This window comes from Siphateles boraxobius, unplaced genomic scaffold (genome assembly GCF_051911475.1).
Source record: "Siphateles boraxobius isolate OS27281-9 unplaced genomic scaffold, OSU_SipBor_1 51, whole genome shotgun sequence".
In the NCBI taxonomy this organism is placed as follows: Eukaryota; Metazoa; Chordata; class Actinopteri; order Cypriniformes; family Leuciscidae; genus Siphateles; species Siphateles boraxobius.
In genome coordinates, this window is record NW_027509153.1 from 902,501 (window position 1) to 920,000 (window position 17,500).

Below are 17,500 nucleotides of genomic sequence, written 5' to 3' on the forward strand. Positions count from 1 at the left end.
TTGTAAACTCAATTATTTGAAAGACTACATCTGTGCAGCACAAGTGAATAAAACATATTCCAAATTGAGTGTTGGGTTTTGTGAATAAATGTAAAATGATTCTGCAAGTAATTCTGGCTTTAGTTTTAACAATTACATTCAATGGATGACACTCACTGTCCTGGTATTCAAGAGGAAATTACTTAAAAACGTGAAGACTGTTATTGGCTCCAATAAAATTATTAAACTTTATTGTAACAGACAGACAAGTAATGGTGACAGCAATTATACACTCTTCCTCCAGTCATCCAGGGTCAGTCCTGATGCTGGACAGTACCACTGCCCCTTCAGCTGGGTGTGTCCAGTCCTTTTATTTTGTCCTGTCCAAACCCCTTGCAGGTGTAGTGGTACTTTTCGTTTGTCAGCCTCTTCCGTGGCGGTTCCCCCTTTGACACTAGCTCCTCATCCTCCTGGGCAGCTTTTTTCAGCTATTGGAACATGTCTCAATAAACGTAAACTATTAGAGATTGCAATGAATCTATCATATATATAAAATCAGATACAAATAGGATTGGTATGAATAATAATGCTTTGTTATTAACAAAATGTTATGATAATAATTATGACTGCCGCTACATCTTGTAATAATAATGAGAAAAGAAGGAGAAAATGCATATTAAATTATGTCATAAATTATTTTTTAATTAAATACTGATTGGGCCAACAAGTTGCACACTCTTGCCAGGATTTGCACCTGGAGTCTCCCACCCAAAGGATGGACGTGTTACTATTACACCACAAGAGTTGTTTTTTTTTGTTTGTTTTTTGAAATAGTTGCATCAGCAACTATCCTATGTATTTTGTTTTTTGAAAATAGTTGCAACAGCAACTAATTTTTTTTTTTCTATTTGCAACAGCAAACATACTTTTTTCTACTTTATTTTCTTGCTTGTTTTTTCTTTGCAGATGGTTTGAACAGTGAATGTGAACATTTTCTTAAAATAAATAAAACATATTATTAAAAATATTTATAAAAAAGAATGTATTAGGTGCATTTACAAAGAGCTTCTCCACTCCTCAAGGGTCTGTCCAGATGCAGGGCAGTACCATTTGCCACGTACCTGTGAGTGTCCAGTATGCTTTGATTTAGGTTGACCACACAGCTTACACTCATAGTGGTAGCTCTCTTTTGCCTTTCTCATCTTTGGGGCTCACCTTTCCTCAGTCGCTCCTGGTTCTCAAGGGCTGCCTTGCGTAATCGCCATTCACGCTGGCGATTAAAGGGATCTAGTGCTTGGTGAGGGAACCTAGGTTGGTCGGGACAGTAGGAGGTGGATGAACAGCCCTGGGTGGATGCTGACGGTGGTGGTTGGGTGGCAGGCCAGCCCTGGATGGATGCTGAGGGTGGTGGGTGGGTTGCAGACCAGCCCTAGGTGGATGCTGAGGTTGGTGGGTGGGTTGCAGACCAGCCCTGGGTGGATGCTGAGGGTGGTGGGTGGGTTGCAGACCAGCCCTGGTTGGAGGACCAGCCCCGGGTGGATGCTGAGGGTGGTGGGTGGGTTGCAGACCAGCCCTGGTTGGAGAACCAGCCCTGGGTGGATGCTGAGGGTGGTGGGTGGGTTGCAGACCAGCCCTGGTTGGAGGACCAGCCCTGGGTGGATGCTGAGGGTGGTGGGTGGGTTGCAGACCAGCCCTGGTTGGAGGACCAGCCCTGGGTGGATGCTGAGGGTGGTGGTTGGGTGGCAGGCCAGCCCTGGATGGATGCTGAGGGTGGTGGGTGGGTTGTAGACCAGCCCTGGGTGGATGCTGAGGTTGGTGGGTGGGTTGCAGACCAGCCCTGGGTGGATGCTGAGGGTTGTGGGTGGGTGGAGGACCAAACATGAGAGTGTGCCAGGGGTGCCTGGTAAGAAGACCAGCTCTGGTAGTGTGTTGGGGATGGCTTGTAGGCAGAGGACCAGCCCTCCATACAGCTGTTTTGAGAGGAAGCAGCATCGTGTTTGGCAATAGCTGCGTCTCCCCCACCTGTCTGTGGAATAGCAGGTGTTCTGGAACTGTGTCGCTGGCGGATTTTTGCCTCGCCCTCACGGTTCTCAGGCTCCTGGAACTCCAAAAGAGTGTGTCCATGCTGAACTGGTTGTGATGGTAGGTCACGAACCTCCAGGAGGGATTTTTTAGCCACGGCAATCTGCTGTGGAAGCTGCACACCCTGAAGTAAAGAACCCCGTTCAGTTCTCTTTTGGCGATCATGCAGCCTGCAGAGACAGAAAACAAAACACACACAAGAGTTTTTCAGAACATTTTTCAGTGTGTTAATTGTTAAAAATTTTGTTCAAATATGCAATTCAATCAATTTATGAAGATATTAAAGATGAACTCACCAGGAGGACACAGTGGTGTTGTTAATGTTTACCAGTACCAGGTCACTCCTGTCCATGATCTCTCTGCAGTCCTCAACTAGCTGCTTGATGTGAGAGTATGCCATGACAATGGACTGGGGTATGGCAAATGTCCTCCCTTTATTGTCCTTTGGCCTATTTCTGGCTTCCTTGTACTCTTTGTACAGCTTGAGAGCAACACACTCTGAAATTCTGTTTTGGTCTGGTCTGTGAGCAGCCTGACCATGGACCATGAACAATCTGCAAATAGATGACCAGATCACATAGTGCTCATTATATATGCATGTTCACATATTGACATAAATACATTGATACAAATACTAAAGAATATAGCTATATGAGATGTGGATACCTCTCAGCTGCTTGCTGGCCTGGAGCAGAGCCACTGCGCTTTCTTGAAGCCCTCCAAGGTCCTGGCAACGTTGTTTTTTTTTGCTCTTGAGGGTGTATCTGGTGGGGGTCTGGTCAAAGACACTTAGATGTGAGTATAACCTCAAAATCTCTGCCACTTCAGCATTGGAGAGTTTTGTTATAGTTCGGTTAAGCCCAACCAGGTAACCTGCCAAGGCATCAACTGCCTCCCATCCAGGAATCCCTCTGGCATCACACCTAGTGTCCTGTTACAAGAATTGAACCAATAAACACCATAAAATTTTAAACATCTGGTACAAGAGCAAATATAAAGAAGCCCACATTTCTGATGGTGAAACATTATCCACTTTACCGTAGCTGGAGTGACGAGCACACTCTCCTCAAATGGGGTGAGGACGGGACTTGCGGAGGCATCTCTCTCATCAAATCGGGTGAGGACGGGCCCAGATCAGGCATTACTCTCCTCCAATGGGGAGTAGATGGGCCCAGCAGAGGCATTACTCTCCTCCAATGGGGAGTAGATGGGCCCAGCAGAGGCATCACTCTCCTCCAATGGGGACCTGGGATCTGGCCAGGGCCTAGGGCCTAGGGCCACCGCTTCCAAATTGCTGAGGTGATTAATAAAAGTATACACAGAATAAAGAATAAATAAAGAATAAACAATCTTTTACATTTTTTGTGTCTCTTCTACATTAAAAATGAACTGTTTATTAGTTTTAAAATATTTTTTTGATGTCTGATATACTCTTGATATAATATTACCTGCAATGTGAGGTCATGAGCCTGTGGTACGGTCACATCAGGACATTCGTCCTCGAGGACTTCATCCAAGATCTCAGGCAGGATGTACCTCACCAATACCAATCTGCTGGCTCATAAGATCTCCTCTGTTGGACTGTGCCAGAAGATATTCTACAGCAATACGCTCTCCTCCAATAAGTATTCACCAAGGGAAAAATTATTGTTTACTTGCCTACCATGTCACAATATAGGTCAATGCTGTTGATTTGCCTCGCTCTTATCGTTATTGTAAACTTGTGTCAAAGGCGCAGTTGTTTGTAGCAAATAGCAAGCCTGCGGCACTCTAGGTAACAGCCAGCGAGTGTACTGACACCTAGTGATTAGAAAATATACACGCACCATATTATCTCTGAAGCAAGATTCTTTCGAAATAAATAGGAGCGTTTCGTTTTCAGTCTTTTCTCTAAGGGTTCCAACCTGAGAGCTCGTGCTTTCAAAGAAGGTCCCAGTTTCAATTCACTCGAACATCCAGAGCACATCAAGGGCACGCGCCATGCACAAAAAGAGTAGTCTGAAGGACGGGGTGAGGAGAGGTGGTGACATGGAGCTCAATTTCAATGGTACCCAGAAAATCTTGCCGTGACCCGGATTCGAACCAGTGTTGCTGCGGCCACAACGCAGAGTACTAACCACTATACGATCCCTGGCGATCTACCGGTCTACCCGACGTATCCCTGAATACAAAGGGGCCTTGTCATCTTTAGCTTGCAGACAAAACTGCTTCTTACCAACATAACTCTTTTCAAGGGTAATCCTGTAACAGTGACTTTTTTTCCTTTTATAAAGTTTAAGCTAGGCCTCCAGAAGGTTACAAACTAAAGCAGGCACATGCTGTCAACGTGGTCGGCAGGATTCGAACCTGCGCGGGGAGACCCCAATGGATTTCTAGTCCATCGCCTTAACCACTCGGCCACGACTACAAGCTGGCTCAAAGGGGTATGTCGTTTGCCTTGCTGCCTTGCAGCGTCGTTGCACGAGGCCAGTGTAGATCAGCAAGAACTCAACAACAAAACAAATTAGTGGGAATGCAGCCTATTAGACTGATGATAATAGTAATTAAAGGAAAATAATGCTAGGAAAAATAACAAAAACTCACTGCTACTTGTCTGGAAAGCCTCTTCACACGTTTCAATGCTGTTGACTTGCCGCGCTCTTATCGTTATTGTAAACTTGTGTCAAAGGCGCAGTTGTTTGTAGAAAATAGCAAGCCCGCGGCACTCTAGGTAACAGCCAGCGAGTGTATTGACACCTAGCGATTAGAAAATATACACCCACCATATTCTCTCTGAAGCAAGTTTCTTCCGAAATAAATAGGAGCGTTTCGTTTTCAGTCTTTTCTCTAAGGGTTCGAACCTGAGAGCTCATGCTTTCAAAGAAGGTCCCAGTTTCAATTCCCTCGAACATCCAGAGCACCTCAAGGGCACGCGCCGTGCACAAAAAGAGTAGTCTGAAGGACGGGGTGAGGACAGGTGGTGACATGGAGCTCAATTTCAATGGTACCCCGAAAACCTTGCCGTGACCCGGATTCGAACCGGGGTTGCTGCGGCCACAACGCAGAGTACTAACCACTATACGATCACGTCGAGCTACCGGCCTACCCGACGTGTCCATGACTACAAAAGGGCCTTGTCACCTTTAGCTTGCAGACAAAACTGTTACTTACCAACATAACTCTTTTCAAGGGTAATGCTGTAACAGTGACTTTTTTTCCTTTTATAAAGTTTAAGCTAGGCCTCCAGAAGGTTACAAACTAAAGCAGGCGCATGCTGTCAACGTGGTCGGCAGGATTCAAACCTGCGCGGGGAGACCCCAATGGATTTCTAGTCCATCGCCTTAACCACTCGGCCACGACTACAAGCTGGCTGAAAGGGGCATGTCGTTTGCATTTTGTGCCTTGCAGCGTCGCTGCCCGAGGCCAGTGTAGATCAGCAAGAACTCAACAACAAAATGTACCGCTCCACAAAAAGACGCTTGTTCGCCCGAACAGGGACTTGAACCCTGGACCCTCAGATAAAAAGTCTGATGCTCTACCGACTGAGCTATCCGGACTCTTGCTCGAGAAGCCTGCATACTGTGTCGGAACGCACAGCAAAATGAATCGAATTGGCGCAGAAAAAAGAGTGTCCTCCAATGCATTGCGTTTCCTTCTTCGAAGATTCAGAACGGCCGTCAATAAGTCTGCTATGTCAAAATATATTTGCAAATTAGTGGGAATGCAGCCTATTAGACTGATGATAATAGTCATTAAAGGAAAATAATGCTAGGAAAAAGAACAAAAACTCACTGCTACTTGTCTGGAAAGCCTCTTCACACGCTTCAATGCTGTTGACTTGCCACGCTTTTATCGTTATTGTAAACTTGTGTCAAAGGCGCAGTTGTTTGTAGCAAATAGCAAGCCTGCGGCACTCTAGGTAACAGCCAGCGAGTGTACTGACACCTAGCGATTAGAAAATATACACGAGAAAAAGAGTAGGCCGAAGGACGGGTGGTGACATGGAGCTCAATTTCAATGGCACCCAGAAAACCTTGCCGTGACCCGGATTTGAACCGGGTTGCTGCGGCCACAACGCAGAGTACTAACCACTATACGATCACGGCGAGCTACCGGTCTACCCGACATGTCCCTCACTACAAAGGGGCCTTGTCATCTTTAGCTTGCAAACAAAACTGTTTCTTACCAACATAACTCTTTTCAAGGGTAATCCTGTAACAGTGACTTTTTCCTTTTATAAAGTTTAAGCTAGGCCTCCAGAAGGTTACAAACTGAAGCAGGCGCATGCTGTCAACGTAGTCGGCAGGATTCGAATCTGCGTGGGGAGACCCCAATGGATTTCAAGTCCAACCACAAAAAGAGTAGGCCGAAGGACGGGTGGTGACATGGAGCTCAATTTCAATGTCACCCAGAAAACCTTGCCGTGACCCGGATTCGAACCTGGGTTGCTGCGGCCACAACGCAGAGTACTAACCACTATACGATCACGGCGAGCTACCGGTCTACCCGACGTGTCCCTGACTACAAAGGGGCCTTGTCATCTTTAGCTTGCAGACAAAACTGTTTCTTACCAACATAACTCTTTTCAAGGGTAATCCTGTAACAGTGACTTTTAACAGTGACTATCTGGGCTCTTACTCAAGAAGCGTGCGTGCTACGCGGGAACGCACAGCAAAATGAATCGTATTGGCGCAGAAAAAAGAGTGTCCTCCAATGCATTGCGTTTCATTCTTCGAAGATTCAGAACGGCCGTCAATACGTCTGCTATGTCAAAATTTATTTGCAAATTAGTGGGAATGCAGCCTATTAGGCTGATGATAACAGTCATTAAAGGAAAATAATGCCAGGAAAAAGAACAAAAACTCACTGCTACTTGTCTGGAAAGCCTCTTCACACGCTTCAATGCTGTTGACTTGCCTGCGCTCTTATCGTTATTGTAAACTTGTGTCAAAGGCGCAGTTGTTTGTAGCAAATAGCAAGCCCGCGGCACTCTAGGTAACAGCCAGCGAGTGTATTGACACCTAGAGATTAGAGAATATACACGCACCATATTCTCTCTGAAGCAAGATTCTTCCGAAATAAATAGGAGCGTTTCGTTTTCAGTCTTTTCTCTAAGGGTTCGAACCTGAGAGCTCATGCTTTCAAAGAATGTCCCAGTTTCAATTCACTTGAACATCCAGAGCACATCAAGGGCACGCGCCGTGCACAAAAAGAGTAGTCCGAAGGACGGGGTGAGGAGAGGTGGTGACATGGAGCTCAATTTCAATGGCACCCCGAAAACCTTGCCGTGACCCGGATTCGAACCGGGGTTGCTGCGGCCACAACGCAGAGTACTAACCACTATACGATCACGGCGAGCTACCGGTCTACCGGACGTGTCCCTGACTACAAAGGGGCCTTGTCATCTTTAGCTTGCAGACAAAATGGTTTCTTACCAAAATAACTCTTTTCAAGGGTAATCCTGTAACAGTGACTTTTTTTCCTTTTAAAATTTTTTAAGCTAGGCCTCCAGAAGGTTACAAACTCAACGTAGTCGGCAGGATTCGAACCTGCGCGGGGAAACCCCAATGGATTTCTAGTCCATCGCCTTAACCACTCGGCCAAGGAAGAGGCAAAAGAGACTGCTTGGGGGGGGGGGTTTGGGGGGGGTGGAGAGAAGAAAAGAGGGAGGAAAGGGAGAAAAAGAAGAGGAGAAAAAAGGAGCAAAACGTACAATATATCAATTTTTATCTACTTTCTTATCTTCTCAACATTGTTTACACACAGTTCTGACTTATTGCAAGGTTTGCAAATAGCATCACTTCATCACTTTAATTAAAGTATCATCACTTTAATTTCATGTCTCTTGCGGGATTCGAACCTATGCCGTGGCAATATCGCTTGCATCTTCGCTTGTTCTCTAGTCTCGTAGTGCATTCCGGAAGTACTACATGCAATGCATTGTGGGTAACGTAGTCATTTTTAACACAGGAACTCTTTTCCATATAAATCCCTACAGTAGTAACCCTGTGATTATGCAATTATGCACATGAATGCATTTAAAGCAAACGCTCTTGTAAGTAAACATATTTTGTGATGTTAACAAATCAATATTCAAATAATTAACTCAAAATGTCACATGCTACATTTAAAGCTATAACAGTATTAACAGTGTATAAATGTAAATAACTCTCCCATCATGTTTCCCCTCCTTTTTTTGTAAACTCAATTATTTGAAAGACTACATCTGTGCAGCACAAGTGAATAAAACGTATTCCAAATTGAGTGTTGGGTTTTGTGAATAAATGTTAAATGATTCTGCAAGTAATTCTGGCTTTAGTTTTAACAATTACATTCAATGGTTGACACTCACTGTCCTGGTATTCAAGAGGAAATTACTTAAAAACGTGAAGACTGTTATTGGCTCCAATAAAATTATTAAACTTTATTGTAACAGACAGACAAGTAATGGTGACAGCAATTATACACTCTTCCTCCAGTCATCCAGGGTCAGTCCTGATGCTGGACAGTACCACTGCCCCTTCAGCTGGGTGTGTCCAGTCCTTTTATTTTGTCCTGTCCAAACCCCTTGCAGGTGTAGTGGTACTTTTCGTTTGTCAGCCTCTTCCGTGGCGGTTCCCCCTTTGACACTAGCTCCTCATCCTCATGGGCAGCTTTTTTCAGCTATTGGAACATGTCTCAATAAACGTAAACTATTAGAGATTGCAATGAATCTATCATATATATAAAATCAGATACAAATAGGATTGGTATGAATAATAATGCTTTGTTATTAACAAAATGTTATGATAATAATTATGACCGCCGCTACATCTTGTAATAATAATGAGAAAAGAAGGAGAAAATGCATATTAAATTATGTCATAAATTATTTTTTAATTAAATACTGATTGGGCCAACAAGTTGCACACTCTTGCCAGGATTTGCACCTGGAGTCTCCCACCCAAAGGATGGACGTGTTACTATTACACCACAAGAGTTGTTTTTTTTGTTTGTTTTTTGAAATAGTTGCATCAGCAACTATCCTATGTATTTTGTTTTTTGAAAATAGTTGCAACAGCAACTAATTTTTTTTTTTTTCTATTTGCAACAGCAAACATACTTTTTTCTACTTTATTTTCTTGCTTGTTTTTTCTTTGCAGATGGTTTGAACAGTGAATGTGAACATTTTCTTAAAATAAATAAAACATATTATTAAAAATATTTATAAAAAAGAATGTATTAGGTGCATTTACAAAGAGCTTCTCCACTCCTCAAGGGTCTGTCCAGATGCAGGGCAGTACCATTTGCCACGTACCTGTGAGTGTACAGTTTGCTTTGATTTAGGTTGACCACACAGCTTACACTCATAGTGGTAGCTCTCTTTTGCCTTTCTCATCTTTGGGGGCTCACCTTTCCTCAGTCGCTCCTGGTTCTCAAGGGCTGCCTTGCGTAATCGCCATTCACGCTGGCGATTAAAGGGATCTAGTGCTTGGTGAGGGAACCTAGGTTGGTCGGGACAGTAGGAGGTGGATGAACAGCCCTGGGTGGATGCTGAGGGTGGTGGTTGGGTGGCAGGCCAGCCCTGGATGGATGCTGAGGGTGGTGGGTGGGTTGCAGACCAGCCCTAGGTGGATGCTGAGGTTGGTGGGTGGGTTGCAGACCAGCCCTGGGTGGATGCTGAGGGTGGTGGGTGGGTTGCAGACCAGCCCTGGTTGGAGGACCAGCCCCGGGTGGATGCTGAGGGTGGTGGGTTGGTCATGCAGACCAGCCCTGGTTGGAGAACCAGCCCTGGGTGGATGCTGAGGGTGGTGGGTGGGTTGCAGACCAGCCCTGGTTGGAGGACCAGCCCTGGGTGGATGCTGAGGGTGGTGGGTGGGTTGCAGACCAGCCCTGGTTGGAGGACCAGCCCTGGGTGGATGCTGAGGGTGGTGGTTGGGTGGCAGGCCAGCCCTGGATGGATGCTGAGGGTGTGGGTGGGTTGTAGACCAGCCCTGGGTGGATGCTGAGGTTGGTGGGTGGGTTGCAGACCAGCCCTGGGTGGATGCTGAGGGTTGTGGGTGGGTGGAGGACCAAACATGAGAGTGTGCCAGGGGTGCCTGGTAAGAAGACCAGCTCTGGTAGTGTGTTGGGTATGGCTTGTAGGCAGAGGACCAGCCCTCCATACAGCTGTTTTGAGAGGAAGCAGCATCGTGTTTGGCAATAGCTGCGTCTCCCCCACCTGTCTGTGGAATAGCAGGTGTTCTGGAACTGTGTCGCTGGCGGATTTTTGCCTCGCCCTCACGGTTCTCAGGCTCCTGGAACTCCAAAAGAGTGTGTCCATGCTGAACTGGCTGTGATGGTAGGTCACGAACCTCCAGGAGGGATTTTTTAGCCACGGCAATCTGCTGTGGAAGCTGCACACCCTGAAGTAAAGAACCCCGTTCAGTTCTCTTTTGGCGATCATGCAGCCTGCAGAGACAGAAAACAAAACACACACAAGAGTTTTTCAGAACATTTTTCAGTGTGTTAATTGTTAAAAATTTTGTTCAAATATGCAATTCAATCAATTTATGAAGATATTAAAGATGAACTCACCAGGAGGACACAGTGGTGTTGTTAATGTTTACCAGTACCAGGTCACTCCTGTCCATGATCTCTCTGCAGTCCTCAACTAGCTGCTTGATGTGAGAGTATGCCATGACAATGGACTGGGGTATGGCAAATGTCCTCCCTTTATTGTCCTTTGGCCTATTTCTGGCTTCCTTGTACTCTTTGTACAGCTTGAGAGCAACACACTCTGAAATTCTGTTTTGGTCTGGTCTGTGAGCAGCCTGACCATGGACCATGAACAATCTGCAAATAGATGACCAGATCACATAGTGCTCATTATATATGCATGTTCACATATTGACATAAATACATTGATACAAATACTAAAGAATATAGCTATATGAGATGTGGATACCTCTCAGCTGCTTGCTGGCCTGGAGCAGAGCCACTGCGCTTTCTTGAAGCCCTCCAAGGTCCTGGCAACGTTGTTTTTTTTGCTCTTGAGGGTGTATCTGGTGGGGGTCTGGTCAAAGACACTTAGATGTGAGTATAACCTCAAAATCTCTGCCACTTCAGCATTGGAGAGTTTTGTTATAGTTCGGTTAAGCCCAACCAGGTAACCTGCCAAGGCATCAACTGCCTCCCATCCAGGAATCCCTCTGGCATCACACCTAGTGTCCTGTTACAAGAATTGAACCAATAAACACCATAACATTTTAAACATCTGGTACAAGAGCAAATATAAAGAAGCCCACATTTCTGATGGTGAAACATTATCCACTTTACCGTAGCTGGAGTGACGAGCACACTCTCCTCAAATGGGGTGAGGACGGGACTTGCGGAGGCATCTCTCTCATCAAATCGGGTGAGGACGGGCCCAGATCAGGCATTACTCTCCTCCAATGGGGAGTAGATGGGCCCAGCAGAGGCATTACTCTCCTCCAATGGGGAGTAGATGGGCCCAGCAGAGGCATCACTCTCCTCCAATGGGGACCTGGGATCTGGCCAGGGCCTAGGGCCTAGGGCCACCGCTTCCAAATTGCTGAGGTGATTAATAAAAGTATACACAGAATAAAGAATAAATAAAGAATAAACAATCTTTTACATTTTTTGTGTCTCTTCTACATTAAAAATGAACTGTTTATTAGTTTTAAAATATTTTTTTGATGTCTGATATACTCTTGATATAATATTACCTGCAATGTGAGGTCATGAGCCTGTGGTACGGTCACATCAGGACATTCGTCCTCGAGGACTTCATCCAAGATCTCAGGCAGGATGTACCTCACCAATACCAATCTGCTGGCTCATAAGATCTCCTCTGTTGGACTGTGCCAGAAGATATTCTACAGCAATACGCTCTCCTCCAATAAGTATTCACCAAGGGAAAAATTATTGTTTACTTGCCTACCATGTCACAATATAGGTCTGATCATCATCAACAGCAGACTTTTCTTACCGTTAGGTTTCCCAGGGGGGATAAACTCTGGAAGAAGAGGTTTTCCCAACACTTTGTTGCTGAGCGTATTCACATTGGACATCAAACGAATGTTATACACCTTTGTCCTGGATGTCTCAGTCATAGAAAGTGCTTGTGCTGACCGGTTTAAATTCCACCTTGACACACCCTCAAGCATGTACATCTGAGTGTGCAATGCATTGCATCTCCACCCGGATGAGACAAAAAACAGGATCACTGATTACAACAAATTAAAACAATATTATGTCAACATTCAATAGCAAAATATACCATATGTGTGTGAGGTTTTAACATGCCTGGAATGAAAGCAAACTGGTGCTTATGAAAGCTTTCCAGAGAGGAGGACCCTCTGCTGCATCTTAGCACATCCAGTGTCTTCTCTCCTTTCTCCAGCCCTGACCCAATGTTTGTGTAAAGCTGCACTCCTGGTGGATCCTGAATGCAGGCAAGGTGCTTTTGCTGTACCTCCCACACTTGAGACATGCGTTCATGGTTTATAAGGTGCAGCCCAGTGCCGTCCACAAGGTGCCACATGGAGTCAAGAAGACTTTTGATGAGGGCACGAGTCTCCTCCACTCCACGGGTTTTCCTGCGGCAGTGCTTGGCTAGCTCTTTAGAGCTGATGGTCGCCAACACCTGGGCATCTGTTGGCTCGTGGCCCTGATGCTTTTGCCTCAGCTCTGACCGCTTCGCCTCTTTCAGATGACAGATGTCCTGGTAATCCCATTCAAAAATGCAACTCGACAATTTGGAGCAACGTACCGTACAGTGGATGGTGTTCTGTGGTGAGACCGTTGGTGAATCGCCTCATAAAGTGGAACACATCCAACCGCACAGTGGACGTCCATGGCCGAAACCAATGGAGAACTGGGCTCACTCCTGTGTAAAAGCATTTTTTGGTTTGTATTGTCACCAACTGCCTTAATTTGGCAAAAAAAACATCAACACAAATTACAGGAAACCCACCTCTGTCACTGCAACAGTCTCTATCCACATAGATAGCAGCTGGCTGTGGCTCACCAGCATCCCTGTACCGTTGAACGATCACAAGTCATCCAGCCCAGCCCCCTCGCCGGTTGTGAGGACCGAGTTGAGGACCTGACCATACTCGTTCCCCACATTGGACATCCATGTTGCCGTGTTCTCAATCCCCCCAGCAAGTTTTTTGGTAACCTGTTATAACAAAAGTATATACATCATTAGCATATGTATTCTTATCAAACCCTAAAAGAACAAATGAGCTCAAGCTTATATAGGTTTACATTTACCTTAGTCGAATCAAGCTTCAGAATTCTGCCAAACTTTGAAGTGGTGACACCTTTGAGTTCATCAAGGTGACCGACAACATCGTTGGCATGCACTGTCTCGAACCACTGGGCCAGGGGCAAGGGAGAGAAGGGTGGTGGTGGTGGGGGATAAACAGCCTGGGACTGCTTCAGGCAGGATCTCTTGTGAATTTCACAATCTGTGAAATAGTCACAGGATCTCCTAGCCCACTCCTCACTGTGTGCCTCTTGAAAGGCCTGCTGCAGGTAACTGGAGCTATTCCCTGCTGTTCTAGGACGCAAAAGTGTCACACATTTTCTGTCCAGTGCCAAATGTGTAGTCAACACAGCAGGGAATTTGTTGCGGTTTAGAGGGGTCAAGTTGCTTTAAAATGTCACTACTCCAAGGACAGACAGGTTGTTTGCACTGGCTGCACCTTGGGTAATCTCCCCCTATTAAATAGTACTTGCTATCCACATCAATGACCTCTCTGACCTTGGTGTAAATGCCAGAGTGGTGCATCTTTCGGTTGCACAGAGTGCATTTCAGAGGGATGCCCCACATACGCATTGGTGCCCAGGAACATCCTCTGTCGAAAGTAATCATGTGGGTTTGGAGGTGCCACAGATCTGATTGGGCTTGGGGGGTGGTGCCAATTCTCCCTGACATTCTGTCTCAGCTGCCAACTTGCGTCATAGAGGATGTGGGCAATCCACTCCCGATCACCTGGCTTGATGACCCGGAGGAACGGCTTTGGCAAAAACCTGGCCCGCCTTACCTCTGGAAAGCACAGAGGGACTGGGAGCCCTGGTGCTGCTGGAGGAGGAGCAGAAGCAGGAGAAGGAAGAAGTGGTGTGCCACTCTGAGTCGCTGGTGCCATCTCAGATAGTGTGGAAGGGCTAGGAGCAGGAGCAACTTGGAGACAGATGGTTGGTGTCGTCTCTTGGGCTGTGAGGCAGACTGGAGCTGGAGCATCTCGGGGAGAGACGATTGGTGTCGGTGTCATCTCTTGGGCTGGGGTAGTGGAGGGACGGGCTGAAGGGGTTAGAGGAGAAATGTTTGGGAGGTCTGTGGGAGATTTTGAGACATGACACTTCTCAAGGTGCTCTGATAACCTGACAGCACCCATGGCCTTTGTGCCGCAGTGCTCACACTGCTCCTGGACATGGAAGTCTGACAGGTGCTGAGTAAACTGGTCAAAGAGCACTTCCTGAGCACAAAGGGAGCATGTCATGGTATTATCACCGCTCCCTGTCTGCTGTGGACCTGCTGCGGTCCCTGTCTGTTGTGGACCTGCTGCGGTCCCTGTCTGCTGTGGACCTGCTGCGGTCCTTGTCTGCTGTGGACCTGCTGCGGTCCCTGTCTGCTGTGGACCTGCTGCGGTGCTTGTCTGCTGTGGACCTGCTGCGGTTCCTGTCTGCTGTCCTGACTGAGGGAAACAATATTTTGTATTTACTCTCTATATCCTCTTATCCTCTAAATCACACAAAACTCTGCATCAAAACAGTGATTTGGAGAATCAAGCACAACGAAGAACCAGCCATGGGAAACAGCTGTAGAGGAAGCATTTGTCAGCATCTTTGTCTCATATCATATGTTTAAGGATTCAATGACATTACTTACATCATGGTAGCCACATTTGCAGGGGATCTTTTTCTCAAAAATGTCTTTTTTTCTGACCGTTAGGCCAAATGCAGGGGTCAGGGGACAATTCTTTATCCTCTCTAACATTGCCTTCCAACGTCTGCTCCCAGGTCTCTGGCCAGTGGAAAATGTATATTTCCCCTGGGCAAACAGCATCATGACGCCGGTCCAGAATGAATCTGGCTTTCCTTCCTTTGGCATCTCTATAGGACAAGAGGCAGTCATTAGGCTGTTGTAGGCAACATGTAGGTCTACATGCACAGACAGACAGACAGATAGATAGGAAATTAAGCAACTACAATATAAGGTTGTATGTTTTTTTCCACAGTCTCAACTAATTTGGTCAGGAATATTTCAAGTCTTAAGTTTCTGAGACACTGTTTCATTTATATTGTTATGCTAATGTGAAATAGTTTGTTCAGATCTCATCAGATGGCATGAACTCACACGGATGGTTGTCGGTTATTAAAAATGTAATCAAAACAGTTTAGTGATGAAAGAAATGGAAAAAAATGATACTCTCTCACTCACCATCTCTCTCTCTCTCACTCTCTCTCTCACACACACACACACACACACACACACACACACACACACACACACACACACACACACACACACACACACATTCACATTCACTCACTCACTCTCTTTGAAAAAAATGGCTGTTATTTTACAAACTGAAATTGTATGAGAACTGAACTGAAATCACAACACAAGCCAATCCTGTTTCTTCATGTTTGTTAAGAAATGATCATACCCACTCTTTCACTCACTCTTATTCTCTCTCACACACACTTTATAGCACTCTCTTTGAAAACAATTGGTATCTGAAATTGTATGATGAATGACATGAATATATATTAAAATATCCAATTCAGTTTACCTTGATGCCTATTTTCTGTGTCAATTTCTTGTCCTATTGCAATAGATGTTATATGGTCAGTTGGTGTAACCAATATTTTGTCTAAAAGACTAATATTTTACAAAAAAAGTTAATATGAATAATAATTTAATACTCTACTACACTGTAATAATGGGTGTTTAAACCATTTGTACTCAAATGGTCAAAGAATAGACATAAAACAAGATGTTTACAGCATATGGTCTTGCTCAGTACAACGAAAAACCCATATCATTTATAATAAAACATATTCTCATAGGATATTACTGAATAAACTACTAATTTCATGCAATTGCATGAACTCTAGGAGGTGTGAAATATTAGATATTGGTCATTTTTTGTGGTTACACCATTTGACAGTTTAACGGGCTGTCAGTTCTATCTTTTGTTAAAAATAGTATAAATTTCATATTAAATAATAATTAACATAGCGATCAGGTTTCTGACCGTCTTATCAAACTTAGCAGCGACATTTAACACTTGACACAGAGACAAAATCGAGCATCTCTGTTCTAGTTTAATTTGATGGACACAAGAAAGACACGCAAAAGACACTTAAAAAGTTCAGTAAAGAAAATAATTAACATTGCGATCAGCGTTATCTCTTAAGGTTTGTGACCGTCTTATCAAACTTCACGAAAAACATCCAAGGTTTGTCACAGCAGAAGTATTTACAAACACACCACATACTTTTACGATTTCATTTCAGTGATTTACATAATTTTAGTAAGTTCTACTTACTTTTAGTGTCGAGAGATATTCACCGCCGGTAAATAAAGTTACCTCAGAATGAACTGTGACATCGTCTCCATCAGTCAACCAATGAGAACACTGTGCGCACGGGGCCCTGTTTCGACGCATCTGATTGGCTCTTTTGCCCCCCTTGTAGCGGCAACTGTTTCGAAGCATATGATTGGCTCTTTTGCCCCGCTGTTGTTAGGAGTTAGGACACTGTTAGGAGTTGTTAGGACTTTGTTTGGACTTGTTAGGACTTTGTTTGGACTTGTTAGGACTTTAGTTTTTTTGAATTTAGTGGAGGTTACGGCCACGACTACAAGCTGGCTGAAAGGGGCATGTCGTTTGGCTTGGTGCCTTGCAGCGTCGCTGCCCGAGGCCAGTGTAGATCAGCAAGAACTCGTTCGAACAGGGACTTGAACGCTGGACCCTCAGATTAAAAGTCTGATGCTCTACCGACTGAGCTATCCGTGCTACTGACACCTAGCGATTAGAAAATATGCACACACCATATTCTCTCTGAAGCAAGATTCTTCCGAAATAAATAGGAGCGTTTCGTTTTCAGTCTTGTCTGAAAGAAAAGTCTGATGCTCTACCGACTGAGCTATCCGGGCTCTTGTTCGAGAAGCGTGCGTGCTGCGTGAGAACGCACAGCAAAATGAATCGTATTGGTGCAGAAAAAAGGGTGTCCTCCAATGCATTGCGTTTCCTTCTTCGAAGATTCAGAACGGCCGTCAAAACGTCTGCTATGTCAAAATATATTTGCAAATTAGTGGGAATGCAGCCTATTAGACTGATGATAATAGTCATTAAAGGAAAATAATGCTAGGAAAAAGAACAAAAACTCACTGCTACTTGTCTGGAAAGCCTCTTCACACGCTTCAATGCTGTTGACTTGCCGCGCTCTTATCGTTATTGTA

General features: G+C 45.0%; 3 non-coding genes across 3 annotated transcripts; all 3 read right to left on the reverse strand.

Moving 5' to 3' along the window:
- Window positions 1–4,386: 4,386 nt before the first annotated feature.
- trnas-aga (transfer RNA serine (anticodon AGA)) lies at window positions 4,387–4,468 on the reverse strand. The gene has a single exon. It is a non-coding gene; the product is annotated as a tRNA-Ser (tRNA).
- Window positions 4,469–5,321: 853 nt separating this feature from the next.
- Window positions 5,322–5,403, reverse strand: trnas-aga (transfer RNA serine (anticodon AGA)). The gene has a single exon. It is a non-coding gene; the product is annotated as a tRNA-Ser (tRNA).
- Window positions 5,404–7,323: 1,920 nt separating this feature from the next.
- On the reverse strand, window positions 7,324–7,395 carry trnah-gug (transfer RNA histidin (anticodon GUG)). The gene has a single exon. It is a non-coding gene; the product is annotated as a tRNA-His (tRNA).
- Between the last annotated feature and the right edge of the window lie 10,105 nt (window positions 7,396–17,500).